The sequence below is a fragment of the Artemia sp. Qi Xiang Cuo genome, chromosome 12, assembly GCF_049724085.1.
Source record: "Artemia sp. Qi Xiang Cuo chromosome 12, ASM4972408v1, whole genome shotgun sequence".
In the NCBI taxonomy this organism is placed as follows: Eukaryota; Metazoa; Arthropoda; class Branchiopoda; order Anostraca; family Artemiidae; genus Artemia; species Artemia sp. Qi Xiang Cuo.
In genome coordinates, this window is record NC_142805.1 from 56,838,317 (window position 1) to 56,856,894 (window position 18,578).

At 32.6% G+C, this 18,578-nt stretch overlaps 1 pseudogene; it reads left to right on the forward strand.

Annotated features, from left to right (window-relative positions):
• The window catches only part of LOC148946313 (glyceraldehyde-3-phosphate dehydrogenase-like), a 73,659-nt pseudogene that overhangs the window by 22,111 nt on the left and 32,970 nt on the right, over positions 1 to 18,578 (forward strand).

Consider the following 18,578-nt stretch of genomic DNA (forward strand, 5'->3'; position numbering starts at 1 on the left):
TATTTATGTCCAACATTTCCAATCCTCTCTACAACGACTTGAATACGACAAGTGATTTTTGGACAAAACTCTCCCCCACCATCAACTTTGACGGTGCGTATGAAGTGGTCTTGTCGACTGTATTTTCAAAAATATCTATGACATCCTGAGAAAGGATTGTGTGTATGATATAAAAGTTATACCATTTGATTGGACACTCTTTGTCAACTATGAATGGGTTGAAGCACTTAAATCTAGCGAATATACACATGCCAAATTGAAATATATTGAATACGATAATATGACAGATTTGTGTCGTACAATCAATAGAAAAATCTCATATCGTAAAAATGGTAAATTCTATTTTAATTATTCATTGTAACACGATAGGATTTACATTAGCTCACCTGTTGACGGCGAAACAATTATTCTCGATGATAATCTGAGAGATGTTCTTGGCTTTAAACGGAATACTATCAATGGGAAAAATGCTGGCATTGTTTACAGGATGATTCAAGTTATTTTTGCTGATTATCCACCTGGTTTTGCCTCGGGCTCTTGCATATTTCTCTTCGCATCCTTGGTGGAAACATCAAGAGTCGGTAATTCAAATGTCCCCCTCCTACGTGTTCTTGAACGAAAAACAACTCATGAACTTGTTAATCAGTATAATATAAAGCATCTTCAGTATGTTCCTGTAAATACTTCCTATTTGGAACTCTGTCAGTTAACACTAAGAAGTGAATTGGGTGATCCTCTAGCAATAACAAAAGGCTTAGTAGTGATTAAATGTCATTTTCGACCCATTGTTGCGAACAGCACAATCACCTAAAATAAACAATAGAAGAATTCCATTTGTCTGCCCCAATATCGATTTCTATGTTGGTGCTTTGAGTCCATGTCAAATAGGCAATGGATTGGACTACTACAAGGGGTGTACTACAATGTCTGGCTATGGTCTTGGTAGCTGGTTTGCTAGGCTATTTCGTTCAGAATTACCCCTTGCCAGAAAATATCTTGTACCTTCTGCATCAAATTTTGCTGCCTCAATACTACAGGACTGGGGGTTAGGCAATAATTTCAAGGACAGTGTTAAAGAAAATGTTAGATCTTCAGCAAGAGCCGTTGGTGAGCAATTAAAATATCAGCAAAATGGGAAGGGATTGAAAAGGATGCGTTCACGTCATTCAGTCATCAGTCTCCACCCAGGCAGGAACCGAAAGATATCAACAAGGACTTTGATGAATAAAACAAAGAAGGCCAATAAGCAGAAGAAGAAGAAAACGATTGTTAGATCAAAGAAGGATTTCTTCTCTTAGGATGACTTATCTCCCCCACAAGGAATTATATCCATCAATCAGTTCCTCATTGAATCTATTCAATGCTGAAAATGTTGATGTTAGTGTCAAGTATGGCTACTATGAACAATTTCATCCCCAACAACCCCTCTCGGAAAATATACACTTTCAAACATTTTCCAATGAAGACTATTTCATTGATTTGTCATCAACATTTATTGATTTAAATGTTGCGGTGAAGAAAAAGTCAGATATTACAACTCCAAATGCTGGCGATTCTCTCTCCTATGTAAACTGTATTCTACTCAACCTATTCAAACAAAGTAATGTATTTATTAATGGAACATTGGTGAGCACTAGCAATAATTTATCCAACTATGCAAGCTACATACAATTTATGATGATGACACAAAAGACATACAAGGAGTTGAGAGGACAATCATTGGGCTATGAATATTGATCAGGTGTTGATACTGATGGTGAGTTGACTACTGCAGAGAGCCAGGAGTATCATCTGGTTGGAAAATTAAATCATGAGATATTCAATATATCTCAATGGCTACCCCCCAATGTCAAGATTGACATAAAGTTACAGCTGGCCCCATCGAATTTCATTTTGAGAAAACCACTTCCTGCAGCACCCGATGCAAATGTCATTATCATATCGGCAATTCTCCACGTCTGAAAACAACAGATTATGAGCTCTGTTGCATTGGCAGTGGAAAAGCTAAGAGCCAATGGTAACAACATTAAACTTCTTGTCCCCCATACGATCACCAATCAACGTCACATTGCCACCGGCTCTCGTAGCTATACTGATTCATCATTTATCAGTGGGGAAATCCCATCAAAATTGGCTTTGACCTTTGTGAAGAGTGGCAGTGCTGTTTGATCCTGGACTGAATCCCCCCATGATTTTGATTTTTTCGATATATCTAGCCTTGTGTGCAAAGTGACTGGTATTCCACTGTACAATCTATCTTTTGACAAAAAATCCTATAGAACTCTGTACAAGTTGACCATGCAATCCCTAGATCATGACTCTCAATTATTTGAAAATGGAATAACCAATTCAATGTTTTCAAAAAATCATGGGGCAATTGTTTTGGACTTGTCGGGGACTCAGGATATGAGCATAGTACGAACAGTGAATGTACGTTTAGAGTGTACATTTGCCAATGCTTTGACTAAGAGTATCACGCTAATATCGTTGAGTCAATTTGAAACCTATTGGGAAATCACACCCGGCGGCAGTGTTCTACTAGACCTAGCACCATGAACACAAACCAAATAATCAACGTATTTAGTATGGATCCATACATGTCCCAGTACAAGTCCTATTGTATACCTTCGGACTTCATTGAAAAAATTCTAAGTGTTAACAATACCTTAATCATTGTTAATAGCAGCCCATCGACTTTGAAGACCGTCCACTGGCTTCGCATCTTTCAAACAGCGAAGAATATTGAATTTTTCGATCCTCTAGGCCTAATGTATAAATTCTAAGCGCCAGACAGCAGCAACTTTATTAAAAGCAGTGGGAAAACCATTATTCAAAATCAATAACAAGTACAAGATTTAACAACTAGGACATGTGGCTTTCATGTACTACTCTTTTTCATGTTCAGATGTCGTGGCTACACCTACAAGCAGTTTCTCGACATCTACGTTTACTTACCTCGATTGAATGACTTTCTAGTGGAAAATATAATTACAAGCGTATTTAATATTGATTTTAGTGCCCTACAAATAAAATGTTCTAAAAATGTATATTAAATTGCTGATTAATAAAAAAAAATGATATAAAAGATAAAACGAATTTTCTACCCTTTAGATTTTATCTTTTACTAGGTATAGGTATTTGACGACAACAGAATGTGCAGTTAGATTGTCTGAATTCACAGTGTACTGATCCTGATGTAGTGCAATGTCAGGGTCACCTTTTATACAGTATAGTGTAACTTCACTCTTGTCATATCTCTTTGTATAGTCAATGATACTATTCTCATTCATTCTATAGAATTCACATGTTTCAATTTGCTTATTTGAAGCAATTTCACAAACAGTATCCTCAAGTGTCAAATCATATTCCGTCACAGCCAAATAAAAATCAGTGGGCTTATAATCATAACACCCATTGTCTTCACAACGATGACGTAGAAACCATATTCTTTAGTTGTTCCAACAGTTGAATCACTGACCCGGTTCCTCCTCCCTAAACAATCTAAAACCACGACGATACCACTCTCGTAGCAATAAACTAAAATCACGCTTAGGATTCTTTCCAATTACACCAGGATATGTATTCTCCCACTGATTACATTTATCATAGTGACAATTGGAACATAGGTGGCCTCTAGGATGAGAGTCAAATACCTCTTCAAGACAGGAATTACAACCTTTAATTTGTACAGCATATCCTCTATGCAATTTACACGGGTTGCATAATCTACACTTTTCATCATACTCATCAATCATTGTGCAATTCTGACATGAGGACCAGCTGCCCAGTGTGTACACACATAGCGGGCAGGTATGGAACATTTTTTCATGTGTTGACACTCTCACCTCCAAAATGAAACTGAGCTAGCAACAACAAAAATTGTCGGAGATAGAGAGAGAGGAGTAAATCATCCTTGAATGCCATCTTTCTCATGAAAAAAAGTCCTAAATTTCCAAACTAATGTTTAAAAGCATATCCACAATATCATTTTGCCGTATTATGATCAATATATTAATAAATTGTGTACATGCATTTGAATCACAATGTAGAAGCCTCATGCAATAGTCTAATGATGGAGAATCAATTTTAATTATATTGACAATCATCCTCCGAGAAAGTATCTTCCTTTGAATAGACAGCTCTAGAAAATAATCATCTAGAATCAAACGTTTTTCCATAAGCACTAGATTCCTCATGATTCGCTCTTTCTCAAATCTATCCATTTTTTATAGTCCTAACACTCTCACAACAAACTTCAGACTAATCAGAATTTCTTCTACTCTAAAAAATATACGCTAGTCTACTATAGTATGAAAAATACCTTTGATTTAGAAACAATTTTATTGAGCATAATTACAATAATAATATTCACTGATGCATTTTTTTCTCATCAATATATTTTGATAGGACATCTAATGCTGACCGAAGTTTATTTATATTGAGAATATTCACTTTTCCAGAAAAACATAGTTGCTCCTGCTGCTTAAATTTGCTTAATGATATCACGTGTCTAGCATACATATCGTCCGATTCAAGACAAAATCTACAGCCAGTGGTTATTTTCAAGCCCACATTGGGCACTCGTATAAACTTGCTGCTAATACCAGCTCCATCATTAATCTCCAATTATGTAAACACACAACTCATTTTTCTCTTCTAATATACTCTCAACTAAACTATTCTCTTTGAATTCAATTTTCTCTTTCTAATATGAATTGTAGTGAAAACCATTTCTTTTATTCAAATCCCGATCACCAATCAAGTTATCGCATATGGAGTAACCTCCGCTCTCTGATGGAACGTAAAGGCCCCAAATAGCACAGGAAGGAGGAAGTCTGCCGTCTCTGCTTGAGGAGGAGGAAGTCTGAAAACAATTAGACGAAAATCAATTCGTATGTTGTATTTAATGCTTTTTCTAATCATTACTTACACTAATGTGAGCAACATGCCTTCTCTTAATTTCATATATGTGATGGATATTGATGTAGTATATACAATGAATTTTGATTCAATGGGACTAAGATGGGCTAATTATAAGAACGATTTTAAAATATATTAAATTTCTATTTCTTTGCTGGGGCGTCAATTGGGGACAGACAATTTGCCTCATAAATTCGTGAAATATGTATTAAAATTACGACTATTTTTAGCTATAGCTAATTGTTAAGATCTTAAAGGACATTACAAAATAGAGCGTTGAAGAGAGAACTTTGACGAAAATATCACCCAAGAACTTAGAACACTGATCAGAGTATAATGACGGAAGAAGTTTTCAAAAATGTCCAAAAACTTACTATTCAAGTCCTCAGATTTTGTTTAAAATCATTTTATTACAAAGATGTAATATCTTAGCACATTGAACTGCTAACCTGAAAAAATTATTACTTCACAGCATATTTAATATATAATAATATAACTAGTACAATAAACCAATTAATTATTTTTCTCTGTGCTTTTATGATTATACAAAACTAGGTCTTTACTAAAAACACAAAAGTCAAATATAAAAGACAGGATTATTGATTTAGGAGTCAAAAGTGAGTATGTAGCTTGACAACACTAAACGAATCTATTAAGCTTTTCATAGTTTCACACCAGTTGTGACATGAGTAACTTTCAGTATACAATTAACATTATCTTAAAAACATAAGCGTAAAACTATTTATTTTTTAATAGCTCTGAAGTAATTAAACAGCATACATAAATACTGGATTAATTTATAAAGCGGCATTTTGCTCTCACCAGCTATAATACAAATAGTGGGTAACATATTTCTCTCTATACAAGAGTGAATTCCAAGCTATTGTACAAATTCTATAGCTAGTCTATAGTCCTAACTCTATCAAGATGGCCTGAATTAGAGCTTGTGTACAAACTAATAATGACATGTCTTTTAAAGAACCAAAACGAGAGCCATTCATTGAACTGAGCCATGGTGCAGAAGTGATACCAAATTAAACGTAAAATAAATAAAGAAAATCGTAAAATATATTGTTGCTTTATCTGAAAAGTGATTGATAATATTTAGATTCTATAAAAAGTGTCCTTAATTGGTTTGCTTTTACTGTACCAAAACTCCTAGATTATTTTGTGTTTTTAGTGAAGCGCTAGACTTCATAATTATAAAAGTATAGGGCAACATAATTAGTTTGTTTATTTGTGCTAGTTATATTAATATATATTAAATAGGCTGTGAAGTAATAATTTTAATCCGTTTTAAGTTTCAACTTAACTCTTTACTTCCCTCGGAAAACCTTGTTTCTTTTAAAATTTAAATTTTTTCGTTTTTGATTAAAATTTAATGAAGAAACAACGCTGCCATGATCTTTTTTAATTATACAGAATAATATATGCTTGTTTTAAGTTTTAATATTACTTCTTAGTTTCAGTTAGTAGGGAGAACCTATCAACTCTGAATAGTACATAATTTATTCATGGATTATTGATCCACGAAGGGGGACTAGATTTCTGAGAAATTGATTTGCATAATCGACTGGGACAAGACACATGAGGGGATTTCATTTTTTTAAATAAGGTTTCTCCGATCTTTAGGTCTGAGAGATAAATATTAACATTCTATCAAAGCAATAATAGTGTAAGTAGGAACAACTGTAGATAGAAATTAATACGTGATCAAGACAGATTAAATACATTTTACGCGGGAAATGTTTTCCTGGGTTTTTTTTAATGTGACAGCGCAGGGATGCCAAAACAAAGGAACGCAGAGAAATTACTTTTAGGGGATTATTTGGGCGAAACAAATTAATACATCATTTTAGGGATTTTTTGGGTGAAATAGTTTGAGACATTTTAGAATATGATTTGGGGTGAAACTCTGTGGTCGTTATAATACACAAGTTCCATTTGAGCAGTGTTGTGAGGTCCCCTACCCAAACCCCAAAGGGCCCCCCTCCCTCCCCCCGGGCCCCCAAAGGGCCTCCTCCCCTCGGTCCCTCTGAAGGTTCCCCCATCCCCCTGGCCCCCAAAGTGACTCCTCCCCCGCCCCCCCCCCCCCCCCAAAGGGTCCCCCATCCCCCCGGCCATCCAAAGAGCCCTCCTCCCTAGCTTAGAGTTTTAGTTTGATTTTAGCTTACAGTATTAGTTAGAGTTATAGTTTAGTTTAGTTGTAGTTCAGAGTCTAGAGTTTCAAAATAGACTCTCAGCACTTTGAGTTTTAGTTAGAGTTATATTTTAGTTTAGGTGTAGTTGTGTTTTTGGACCTGCAGTTTTGTTTTAGCTATAACTTTTTGTTTAGAATTTTAGCCTATATTCTTAGCTTAGAGTTTTTCGTTACACTTTTAGTTTAGTTTAGTATTAGTTAATAGTTTTAGTTTATAGTTGTATTTTATTTTTAGTAAAGAGTTTTATTTTAGAGTTTTAGTTTAGTTTTAGTTTAGAGTTTTAGTTTAGAGTTTAGAGTTTTAGATTAGAGTCTTAGTTATAGTTATAGTTAAGTTTAATTTTAGTTAAGAGTTTTAGTTTAGACTTTAGAGTTTTATTTTAGATTTTAGAGTTTTAGTTAGAGTTATAGTTTAGTTTAATTTTTTTAATAGTTTTAGTTTAGAATTATATTTTAGTTTTATTTAAGAGTTTTAGTTTAGAGCTTCAGTCTGGTATTAGCTTACAGTTTTAGTTAGAGTTATAGTAGTTAAGAGTTTTAGTTTAGAGTTTTAGTTTAGTATTATCTTACAGTTTTAGTTAGAGTTATAGTTTAGTTCACTTTTAGTTAAGAGTTTTAGATTAGAGTCTTAGCTTAGAGTTTTAGTTAGAGTTTAGAGTTTTAGTTTAGAGTCTTAGCTTAGAGTCTTAGCTTAGAGTTTTAGTTGTATTTATAGTTTAGTTTAGTTTTCATTGAGAATATAGAGTTTTAGTTGATAGTCTTAGCTTAGAGTTTTTTTTAGAGTTATAGTTTATTTTATTTTTAGTTAGGAGCTTTAGTTTAGATATCTAGTTTAGTTTTACTTAAGAGTTTTAGTTAGATTCTATAGTTTTACTTTAGAGTTTTATTTAGAGTTATAGTTTTAGTTTAGTTTTAGTTAATAGTTTTAGTTTAGATATTTGAGTTTTAGTTTTGAGTCTTAGCTTAGAGTTTTAGTTAGAGTTATAGTTTAGTTTAGTTTTAGTTAAGAGTTTTAGTTGAGAGTCTTAACTTAGAGTTTTAGTTTGAGTTATAATTTAGTTGATTTCATAATTTTAGTTTAGAGATGTTGTTTAGCTTTAGATAGGAGCTTTAGTTTAGAGTTTAGAGTTTTGATTTCACTTTTAGGTTAATTTAGTATTAGTTCAGAGTTTTAGTTTAGAATGTTAGTTTATGTTTTAGTTAGAGTTATAGTTTAGTTTAATTTTAGTTAAGAGTTTTAGTTTAGAGTTGTAGTTTAGTTTTAGCTAAGAGTTTTAGTTTTGAGTTTTAGTTTAAAATCTTAGCTTAGAGTCTTAGCTTCGAGTTTTAATTAGATTTATGGTTTAGTTTAATTTTAGTTAAGAGTTTTAGTTTAGACTTTAGAGTTTTAGTTTAGAATTTTAGTTAGAGTTATAGTTTAGTTTAATTTTTGTTAAGAGTTTTGGTTTAGAGTTATAGTTTAGTTTTAATTAACTGTTGTAGATTAGTTTAGTTTTAGTTAAGAATTTTAGTTTAGAGTTGTTGTTTAGTTTTAGATATGATTTATAGTTTAGAATTTTAGTTTGATATTAGCTTACAGTTTTAGTTAGAGTTATAGTTTAGCTTAGTTGTAGTTCAGAGTCTAGAGTTTCAAGTTAGACTCTCAGCACTTAGAGTTTTAGTTAGAGATAGAATAGTTCCTGAAAATTGTAAATAAATCGGGGTTGAAGCGGTAGCTAGCAACCTAGTAAGAGACGATCACGTCCAATGTTAAGAACTATAAAAACCCATAGCTCCTAAAAAAGAGCCAGATCAAAACAAAAAGTACACCATGAGAACCACCATTAGAACTTAACTTTCCTAAAAAAGAATGAATTTTTCCACTAAAAACTGCATTTTTGACGTCTTTTCATACTGCAGTTTTTTCAAAGATATTTGATTTTAATACATAAATCATAATGGTATAAATCGGAAATGCTTTAATAATCAAATATCTTTAAAAAGACTGCAGCATAAAAAGACAGCAAATTGTCTGCGGTTAGAGTACACGCGACAATAAGAATCCATATATAAAAGCCTGCCTCGTACAGAGTGCCAGGGTCCGGGGACTGCTAAGTGCGAGCATATTTGTATATATTTGAACAAAAGATTACAGCAAGTCATAAACAACAAAGTTTGTTTTTTCTTAGATAGAATCCATTCATTACGTGAATAAGCTCACAGGTTTGAACGCCACCAATTATATAATTTCAGTAGGAAGACCCAAAAAACGAAAATTTGCAATTATTAGAAATGATGATTCGACATTTTGACAAGGGTTTAAAACCATTCAAAAACCTTAAAAAAGAAAGCCTTTTTGAACGCAACCATTTATATAATATCAAAAGGAGGCCCAAAAAATGATAATTTGCAATTATTACAAATGATGATTCTCTATTTTGACAAGCAATTACAACAATTAAAAAACCTTAAAAAAGAAAACAAAAATTTTGAAGCTTAGTACATATCGGTGTTAGAAATCGGACTAGCTTCAATGATCAAATATCTTTGAAAAGACCTCAGTAAGAATAGATATCAAAGTGCGTAAAGAGCCAAATATTGGTTATTGCAAAAATATTTGTGTATATTTTAACAAGGTATTACAATAAATTCAAAACCCTTAAAAAAGAAAACCAAAAGTTTGAAAATTAGTAAAAATTGTCGTTAGAAATCTTTCAAAAGATACAGTATAAAAAGACATTAAATTGCTTAAAGAGCAAAAAACTGATAGTTTAAAAAATATTTGTATATATTTTAACAATGGATTACAACAATTCAAAAACCTTAAAAAAAACGAAAGTTTGCAGTTTGGTAGATATCGTTGTTAGAAATATGACTTGCTTTAATAATCCAATATCTTTGAAAAGGCTGCAGTATGAAAAGACAGAAAATTGTCTGCGGGTAAAAGACAAGTGACAATGAAAATCTATATATAGGTGCCTGCTGCGTGCCAAGTGCCGGAGCTCTGCTGCTTGTAATGTCAAAAATGTTTGTATGTATTTAAACGAGGGATTACAACAATTTAAAAACTTTAAAAAATAAAACAAAACTTTGAAGCTTAGTGGATATCGTTGTTAGAAATCAGATTTGCTTTACTAATTGTAATTGTTGTGACCCCTGTAACAAGGGATTACAACAATTCAAAATCCTAAAATGTCAGTACTAATTATATATATATATTTATGCATGTATGTATTTTTTTCGAAACTGGCTCCATATTTTTCGGAAAAATTTGCAGCTTGGGATATTCTGGTCTTAAAAAACGATCTAGATAGGTGTGAAGTTTGTGAAAATTTGTTTAGAACCTTAATTTTGCAAAAAAATATTTATGTGAGTGATGCCCTTTTTATATGTGGAAAAATTTGTGGAAAAATTTGTTGAGTCACACTTTTGTGGAAAAATTGAAGACTTTCATGTATTGAGAATAATATATTAAATTGCTTGAAGAACAAAAAACTGGTACCTGTAAAAATATTTGTATATATTTTGACAAAGGACTACAATTATTCAAAAACCATACAAAATAAAGTGAATTTTTGAAGCTTGGTAGAAATCGTTGTTAGAAAAACATTGTTACCGAATTTCTTTTCTTATAATGCATGATAATGCATTATAAGAAATGCATGATATAATGCATGATAGCAAGATAATGCCAATTATCTTACTAAAGTAATTCACGATAAATTTTGTATTGTTGAAGGTCTTATGCCCACAATTCATGCTATGACTACAACCCAGCGAATCGTTGATGGGCCGTCTGGGAAACAATGGACTGATGGAAGATGAGCTACTCAAAATATCATTCCAGCATCAACTGGTACTGCTAAGGTTGTAGGGACAGAAATTCCTGAACTTAATGGTAAGCTCACCGGAATAGCTTTCCGTGTAAATCTTGAAGTTTTAAAAGTCACAGGTAATTTCCATATAAATCATAGTTTGTGCCATATAAATTGTAGTTTTTTTGCGCATCCTTATTTAAATCCAACTTTTTTGCACATAAGCTTTTTTGTATCTTCCCACGTATGAGCAAGGTAAGAAAACCAGTTGTTTTGCAGTGAATATATACAGAAGCTTTTGTGAATAAAATCAGTCTTAGGAAAGTATCCAATGACGACCTATATGCAAACTTATTCAATTGTCATTCGAACTTTGTCAATTGTTCATTTTAAGTGATTACCAATAAATGCATTGTTTATTATGATTTCCTTGTTTTTATTACAAGACGTCAGACACATCTTTCTTGAATTCTAGGTAACGCTCTCATTGGGAATCGGAATCATAGAGTAGCAAAGTATTTCTAAACCTGTAGTCCTTAGCCTTAAGATAGAGGTAAGAAAACTCAATCAGAGTCCATTTCATTCAACTAATGGGAGAAGTCCTTAGCCTTAAGATAGAGATAACAAAACTCAATCAGATCCCCTTTCATTCAATTAATGAAATTGAATTTCATTCAATTTCATTCATTCAATAAATCTTTCTTTTTGACGTCCTCCAACCCCAGACGGGGACGACCTGCTTTCCGTTTAGCCCTAGATGGTTGGCCGAAAAGAACAATCTTGGGCAATCTGTCATCCTTCATCTGCACAACGTGCCCTAACCACCTCAACCTTTCTTTCATTATAGCTCTAGAGAGCGGTATTGAATCACATTTTTCGTAAAGCCTATTGTTTGAAATACGGTCAGTCAGCTGGGTACCCAGAACAATCCTTAAGCAATTTCTCTGGAAAACATCTAGCAAATCTTCATGCACTTTTCGGAGCGTCTATACTTCAGATCCATATTTGACCACTGTCATCACTGTAGCTTCGAATATTCTAATGTTTGTTTGCACACTTATCTTCCTATTCTTCCAGACTTTTTTTTAACTGTGAAAAAACACCCTGAGCCTTGGCTATTCTATTTTTAACATCTTCACTGCTCCCACCATCTTTACTAGTGATACTACCTAGGTAAGTGAAGTTGCCCACCTGATCAATCTTTTCATTACCCAACGTCACCTCCCCATCCTCACTCACTCCCAGCCTCAGTGACCTAGTCTTCCTAACATTAATTTTCAAACCAATTTTAGCACCCTGAACTCGCAAAACCTCTAAAACTTCATTAATTTTGCTCACACTTTCATCTAGGATGCTTAAATCATCAGCATAATCCAAGTCCAGGAGACTTTTTCCTCCCCATTTGATTCTGTGGTCTCCCATTGCCTTTCCTGTGCTCCTTAAAACAAAATCGATCAAAATAATCCATAAAAAGGGGGATAGAACACAACCCTGCTTAACTTCTGATTTAATACAAAACCAGCTGCTAACCTCATTTCCTACCTTAACCGCAGTTTGAAACACTTTGAGACATTTTAGAATATGATTTGGGGTGAAACTATGTGGTGTTTATAATACACAAGTTCCATTTGAGCAGTGTTGTGAGGTCCCCTACCCAAACCCCAAAGGGCCCCCCTCCCTCCCTCCGGGCCCCCAAAGGGCCTCCTCCCCTCGGTTCCTCCAAAGGTTTCCCCATCCCCCTGGCCCCCAAAGTGCCTCCTCCTCCCGGCTCCCCCCCCAAAGGGTCCCCCATCCCCCCGGCCTTCCAAAGAGCCCTCCTCCCTAGCTTAGAGTTTTAGTTTGATTTTAGCTTACAGTATTAGTTAGAGTTATAGTTTAGTTTAGTTGTAGTTCAGAGTCTAGAGTTTCAAGTTAGACTCTCAGCACTTTGAGTTTTAGTTAGAGTTATATTTTAGTTTAGGTGTAGTTGTGTTTTTGGACCTGCAGTTTTGTTTTAGCTATAACTTTTTGTTTAGAATTTTAGCCTAAATTCTTAGCTTAGAGTTTTTCGTTACACTTTTAGTTTAGTTTAGTATTAGTTGAGAGTTTTAGTTTAGTGTTGTAGTTTAGTTTTAGTAAAGAGTTTTAGTTTAGAGCTTTAGTTGAGTTTTAGTTAAGACTTTTGGTTTAGAGTTTAGAGTTTTAGATTAGAGTATTAGTTAGAGTTATAGTTAATTTTAATTTTAGTTAAGAGTTTTAGTTTAGACTTTAGAGCTTTATTTTAGAATTTAGAGTTTTAGTTAGAGTTATAGTTTAGTTTAATTTTTTTAAGAGTTTTAGTTTAGAATTATAGTTTAGTTATAGTTAAGAGTTTTAGTTTAGAGTTTCAGTCTGGTATTAGCTTACAGTTTTAGTTAGAATTATAGTAGTTAAGAGTTTTAGTTTAGAGTTTTAGTTTAGTCTTAGCTTAGAATTTTAGTTAGAGTTATAGTTTAGTTTAGTTTTAGTTAAGAGTTTTTTTTTACAGTTTAGGGTATTAGCTTATAGTTTTAGTTAGAGTTTAGAGTTTTAGTTTAGAGTCTTATCTTAGAGTTTTAGTTGTATTTATAGTTTAGTTTAGTTTTCATTGAGAATTTAGAGTTTTAGTTGAGAGTCTTAGATTAGAGTTTTTGTTAGAGTTATAGTTTAGTTTAGTTTTAATTAGAAGCTTTAGTTTAGATCTCTAGTTTAGTTTTAACTAAGAGTTTTAGTTAGATTCTATAGTTTTATTTTATATTTTTAGTTAGAGTATATAGTTCTAGTTTAGTTTTATTTAAGATTTTTATTTAAGATATTTGAGTTGTAGTTTTGAGTCTTAGCTTAGAGTTTTATTTAGAGTTATATTTTAGTTTAGTTTTAGTTAAGAGTTTTAGTTTAGAGTCTTAACTTAGAGTTTTAGTTTGAGTTATAATTTAGTTTAGTTAAGAATTTTAGTTTAGAGGTGTTGTTTAGCTTTAGATAGGAGCTTTAGTTTAGAGTTTAGAGTTTTGATTGCACTTTTAGGTTACTTTAGTATTAGTTCAGAGTTTTAGTTTAGAATGTTAGCTTACGATTTAGTTTTAGTTATAGTTTAGTTTAATTTTAATTAAGTTTTTTAGTTTATAGTTTTAGTTTAGTTTTATTTATGAGTCTTATTTTCGAGTTTTAGCTTCGAGTTTTATATTCGAGTTTTAGTTGGAGTTATAGATTAGTTTATTTTTAGTTAATAGTTTTATTTTATACTTTAGAGTTTTAGTTTAGAGTTTTAGTTAGAGTTATAGTTTAGTTTAATTTTTGTTAAGAGTTTTAGTTTATAGTTATAGTTTAGTTTTAATTAACTGTTGTAGATTAGTTTAGTTTTAGTTAAGAGTTTTAGTTTAGAGTTGTTGTTTAGTTTTAGATATGATTTATAGTTTAGAATTTTAGTTTGATATTAGCTTACAGTTTTAGTTAGAGTTATAGTTTAGCTTAGTTGTAGTTCAGAGTCTAGAGTTTCAAGTTAGACTCTCAGCACTTAGAGTTTTAGTTAGAGATAGAATAGTTCCTGAAAATTGTAAATAAATCGGGGTTGAAGTGGTAGCTAGCAACCTAGTAAGAGACGATCACGTCCAATGTTAAGAACTATAAAAACCCACAGCTCCTAAAAAACAGCCAGATCAAAACAAAAAGTACACCATTAGAACCACCATTAGAACTTAACTTTTCTAAAAGAGAATAAATTTTTCCACTAAAAACTGCATTTTTGACGTCTTTTCATACTGCAGTTTTTTCAAAGATATTTGATTTTAATACATAAATCATAATGGTATAAATCGGAAATGCTTTAATAATCAAATATCTTTAAAAAGACTGCAGCATAAAAAGACAGCAAATTGTCTGCGGTTAGAGTACACGCGACAATAAGAATCCATATATAAAAGCCTGCCCCGTACAGAGTGCCAGGGTCCGGGGACTGCTAAGTGCGAGCATATTTGTATATATTTGAACAAAAGATTACAGCAAGTCATAAACAACAAAGTTTGTTTTTTCTTAGATAGAATCCATTCATTACGTGAATAAGCTCACAGGTTTGAACGCCACCAATTATATAATTTCAGTAGGAAGACCCAAAAAACGAAAATTTGCAATTATTAGAAATGATGATTCGACATTTTGACAAGGGTTTAAAACCATTCAAAAACCTTAAAAAAGAAAGCCTTTTTGAACGCAACCATTTATATAATATCAAAAGGAGGCCCAAAAAATGATAATTTGCAATTATTACAAATGATGATTCTCTATTTTGACAAGCAATTAGTACAATTAAAAACCTTAAAAAAGAAAACAAAAATTTTGAAGCTTAGTACATATCGGTGTTAGAAATCGGACTAGCTTCAATGATCAAATATCTTTGAAAAGACCTCAGTAAGAATAGATATCAAAGTGCGTAAAGAGCCAAATATTGGTTATTGCAAAAATATTTGTGTATATTTTAACAAGGTATTACAATAAATTCAAAACCCTTAAAAAAGAAAACCAAAAGTTTGAAAATTAGTAAAAATTGTCGTTAGAAATCTTTCAAAAGATACAGTATGAAAAGACATTAAATTGCGTAAAGAGCAAAAAACTTATAGTTGCAAAAATATTTGTATATATTTTAACAATGGATTACAACAATTAAAAAACCTTAAAAAAAACAAAAGTTTGCTGCTTAGTAGATATTGTTGTTAGAAATCGGACTTGCTTTAATAATCCAATATCTTTGAAAAGGCTGCAGTATGAAAAGACAGAAAATTGTCTGCGGGTAGAAGACAAGTGACAATGAAAATCTAAATATAGGTGCCTGCTGCGTGCCAAGTGCCGGAGCTCTGCTGCTTTTAATTTCAAAAATGTTTGTATGTATTTAAACGAGGGATTACAACAATTTAAAAACTTTAAAAAATAAAACAAAACTTTGAAGCTTAGTAGATATCGTTGTTAGAAATGAGATTTGCTTTACTAATTGTAATTGTTGTGACCCCTGTAACAAGGGATTACAACAATTCAAAACCCTAAAATGTCAGTACTAATTATATATATATATTTATGAATGTATGTATTTTTTTCGAAACTGGCTCCATATTTTTCGGAAAAATTTGCAGCTTGGGATATTCTGGTCTTAAAAAACGATCTAGATAGGTGTGAAGTTTGTGAAAATTTTTTTAGAAGCTTAATTTTGCAAAAAAATATTTATGTGAGTGATGCCCTTTTTATATACATCAGTATTGCAATGACGTTGTCACACTTTTGTGGAAAAATTGAAGACTTTCATGTATGGAGAATAATATATTAAATTGCTTAAAGAACAAAAAACTGGTACTTGTAAAAATATTTGTATATATTTTGACAAAGGACTACAATTATTCAAAAACCCTAAAAAATAAAGTGAATTTTTGAAGCTTGGTAGAAATCGTTGTTAGAAAAACATTGTTACCGAATTTCTTTTCTTATAAGTATGAGCAATCTCTTTTTAAGAAATTAAAACAAGTTGAAAAAATTTTAAGCTACGTTCAGAGTCGATAAAGTATTTTATGTAAAGTGCAAAATTATTTACGATACCTGAGCAATAATTTTAATGTTTTAATTCAAACTAGACAAATAAATGAAAATTTTAAACTTAGTTTTTTTTTAGACAAAATGAACTCGATACGCGATTATACTCACAGGTTTCAAGCCAATTATCTTACTAAAGTAATTCACGATACATTTTGTATTGTTGAAGGTCTTATGCCCACAATTCATGCTATGACTACAACCCAGCGAATCGTTGATGGGCCGTCTGGGAAACAATTGACTGATGGAAGATGAGCTACTCAAAATATCATTCCAGCATCAACTGGTACTGCTAAGGTCGTAGGGAAAGAAATTCCTGAACTTAATGGTAAGCTCACCGGAATAGCTTTCCGTGTAAAGCTTGAAGTTTTAAAAGTCACAGGTAAGTGCCATATAAATCGTAGTTTGTGCCATATAAATTGTAGTTTTTTTGCGCATCCTTATTTAAATCCAACTTTTTTGCACATAAGCTTTTTTGTATCTTCCCACGTATGAGCAAGGTAAGAAAACCAGTTGTTTTGCAGTGAATATATACAGAAGCTTTTGTGAATAAAATCAGTCTTAGGAAAGTATCCAATGACGACCTGTATGCACACTTATTCAATTGTCCTTCGAATTTTTTCAATTGTCCATTTTAAGTGAGTACCAATAAATTCATAGTTTATTATGATTTTCTTGATTTTATTGCCAGATGTCAAACACATTTTTTGTGAATTCTAGGTAACGCTCTCATTGTGAATTAGAATCATAGAGTAGCAAAGTATTTCTAAACCTGTAGTCCTTAGCCGTAAGATAGAGGTAACAAAACTCAATCAGATTCCATTTCATTTAAATAATGGGAGAAGTCCTTAGCCTTAAGATAGAGATAACAAAACTCTATCAGATCCCCTTTCATTCAATTAATGAAATTGAATTTCATTCAATTTCATTCATTCAATAAATCTTTCTTTTTGACGTCCTCCAACACCAGACGGGGACGACCTGCTTTCCGTTTAGCCCTAGATGGTTGGCCGAAAAGAACAATCTTGGGCAATCTGTCATCCTTCATCTGCACACCGTGCCCTAACCACCTCAACCTTTCTTTCATTATAGCTCTAGAGAGCGGTATTGAATCACATTTTTCGTAAAGCCTATTGTTTGAAATACGGTCAGTCAGCTGGGTACTCAGAACAATCCTTAAGCAATTTCTCTGGAAAACATCTAGCAAATCTTCATGCACTTTTCGGAGCGTCTCTGCTACAGATCCATATTTGACCACTGTCATCACTGTAGATTCTAATATTCTAATGTTTGTTTGCACACTTATCTTCCTATTCTTCCAAACTTTTTTTTCAACTGTGAAAGCATACCCTGGGCCTTGGCTAATCTATTTTTAACATCTTCACTGCTCCCGCCATATTTATTAATGATATTACCTAGGTAAGTGAAGTTGTCCACCTGATCAATCTTTTCATTACCCAACGTCACCTCCCCATCCTCACTCACTCCCAGCCTCAGTGACCTAGTCTTCCTAACATTAATTTTCAAACCAATTTTAGCACCCTGAACTCGCAAAACCTCTAAAACTTCATTAATTTTGCTCACACTTTCATCTAGGATGCTTAAATCATCAGCATAATCCAAGTCCAGGAGACTTTTTCCTCCCCATTTGATTCTGTGGTCTCCCATTGCCTTTCCTGTGCTCCTTAAAACAAAATCGATCAAAATAATCCATAAAAAGGGGGATAGAACACAACCCTGCTTAACTCCTGATTTAATACACAAACCAGCTGCTAACCTCATTTCCTACCTTAACCGCAGCAGTGTTTTTCTCGTACATAGCACTAATCACTTTAATGTATTTATGTGGTATACCATACAAGGATAAAACCTTTACTAAAACTCTTCTATCAACAGAATCGAACGCTTGCTCATCATCTATAAAACTGAGGACCAAAGGTGTTTGAAAACTCAGGCACTTCTCAATTATTAGCCTAAGAGTGAAAATTTGGTCGACACATCCTCTACCTTTTCCAAATCCGCACTGCTCTTCTCTTAAAACTTTGTCTACGGCATCTCTCAGTCTAAAAAGTACCATATTACTAAGTAATTTGCTA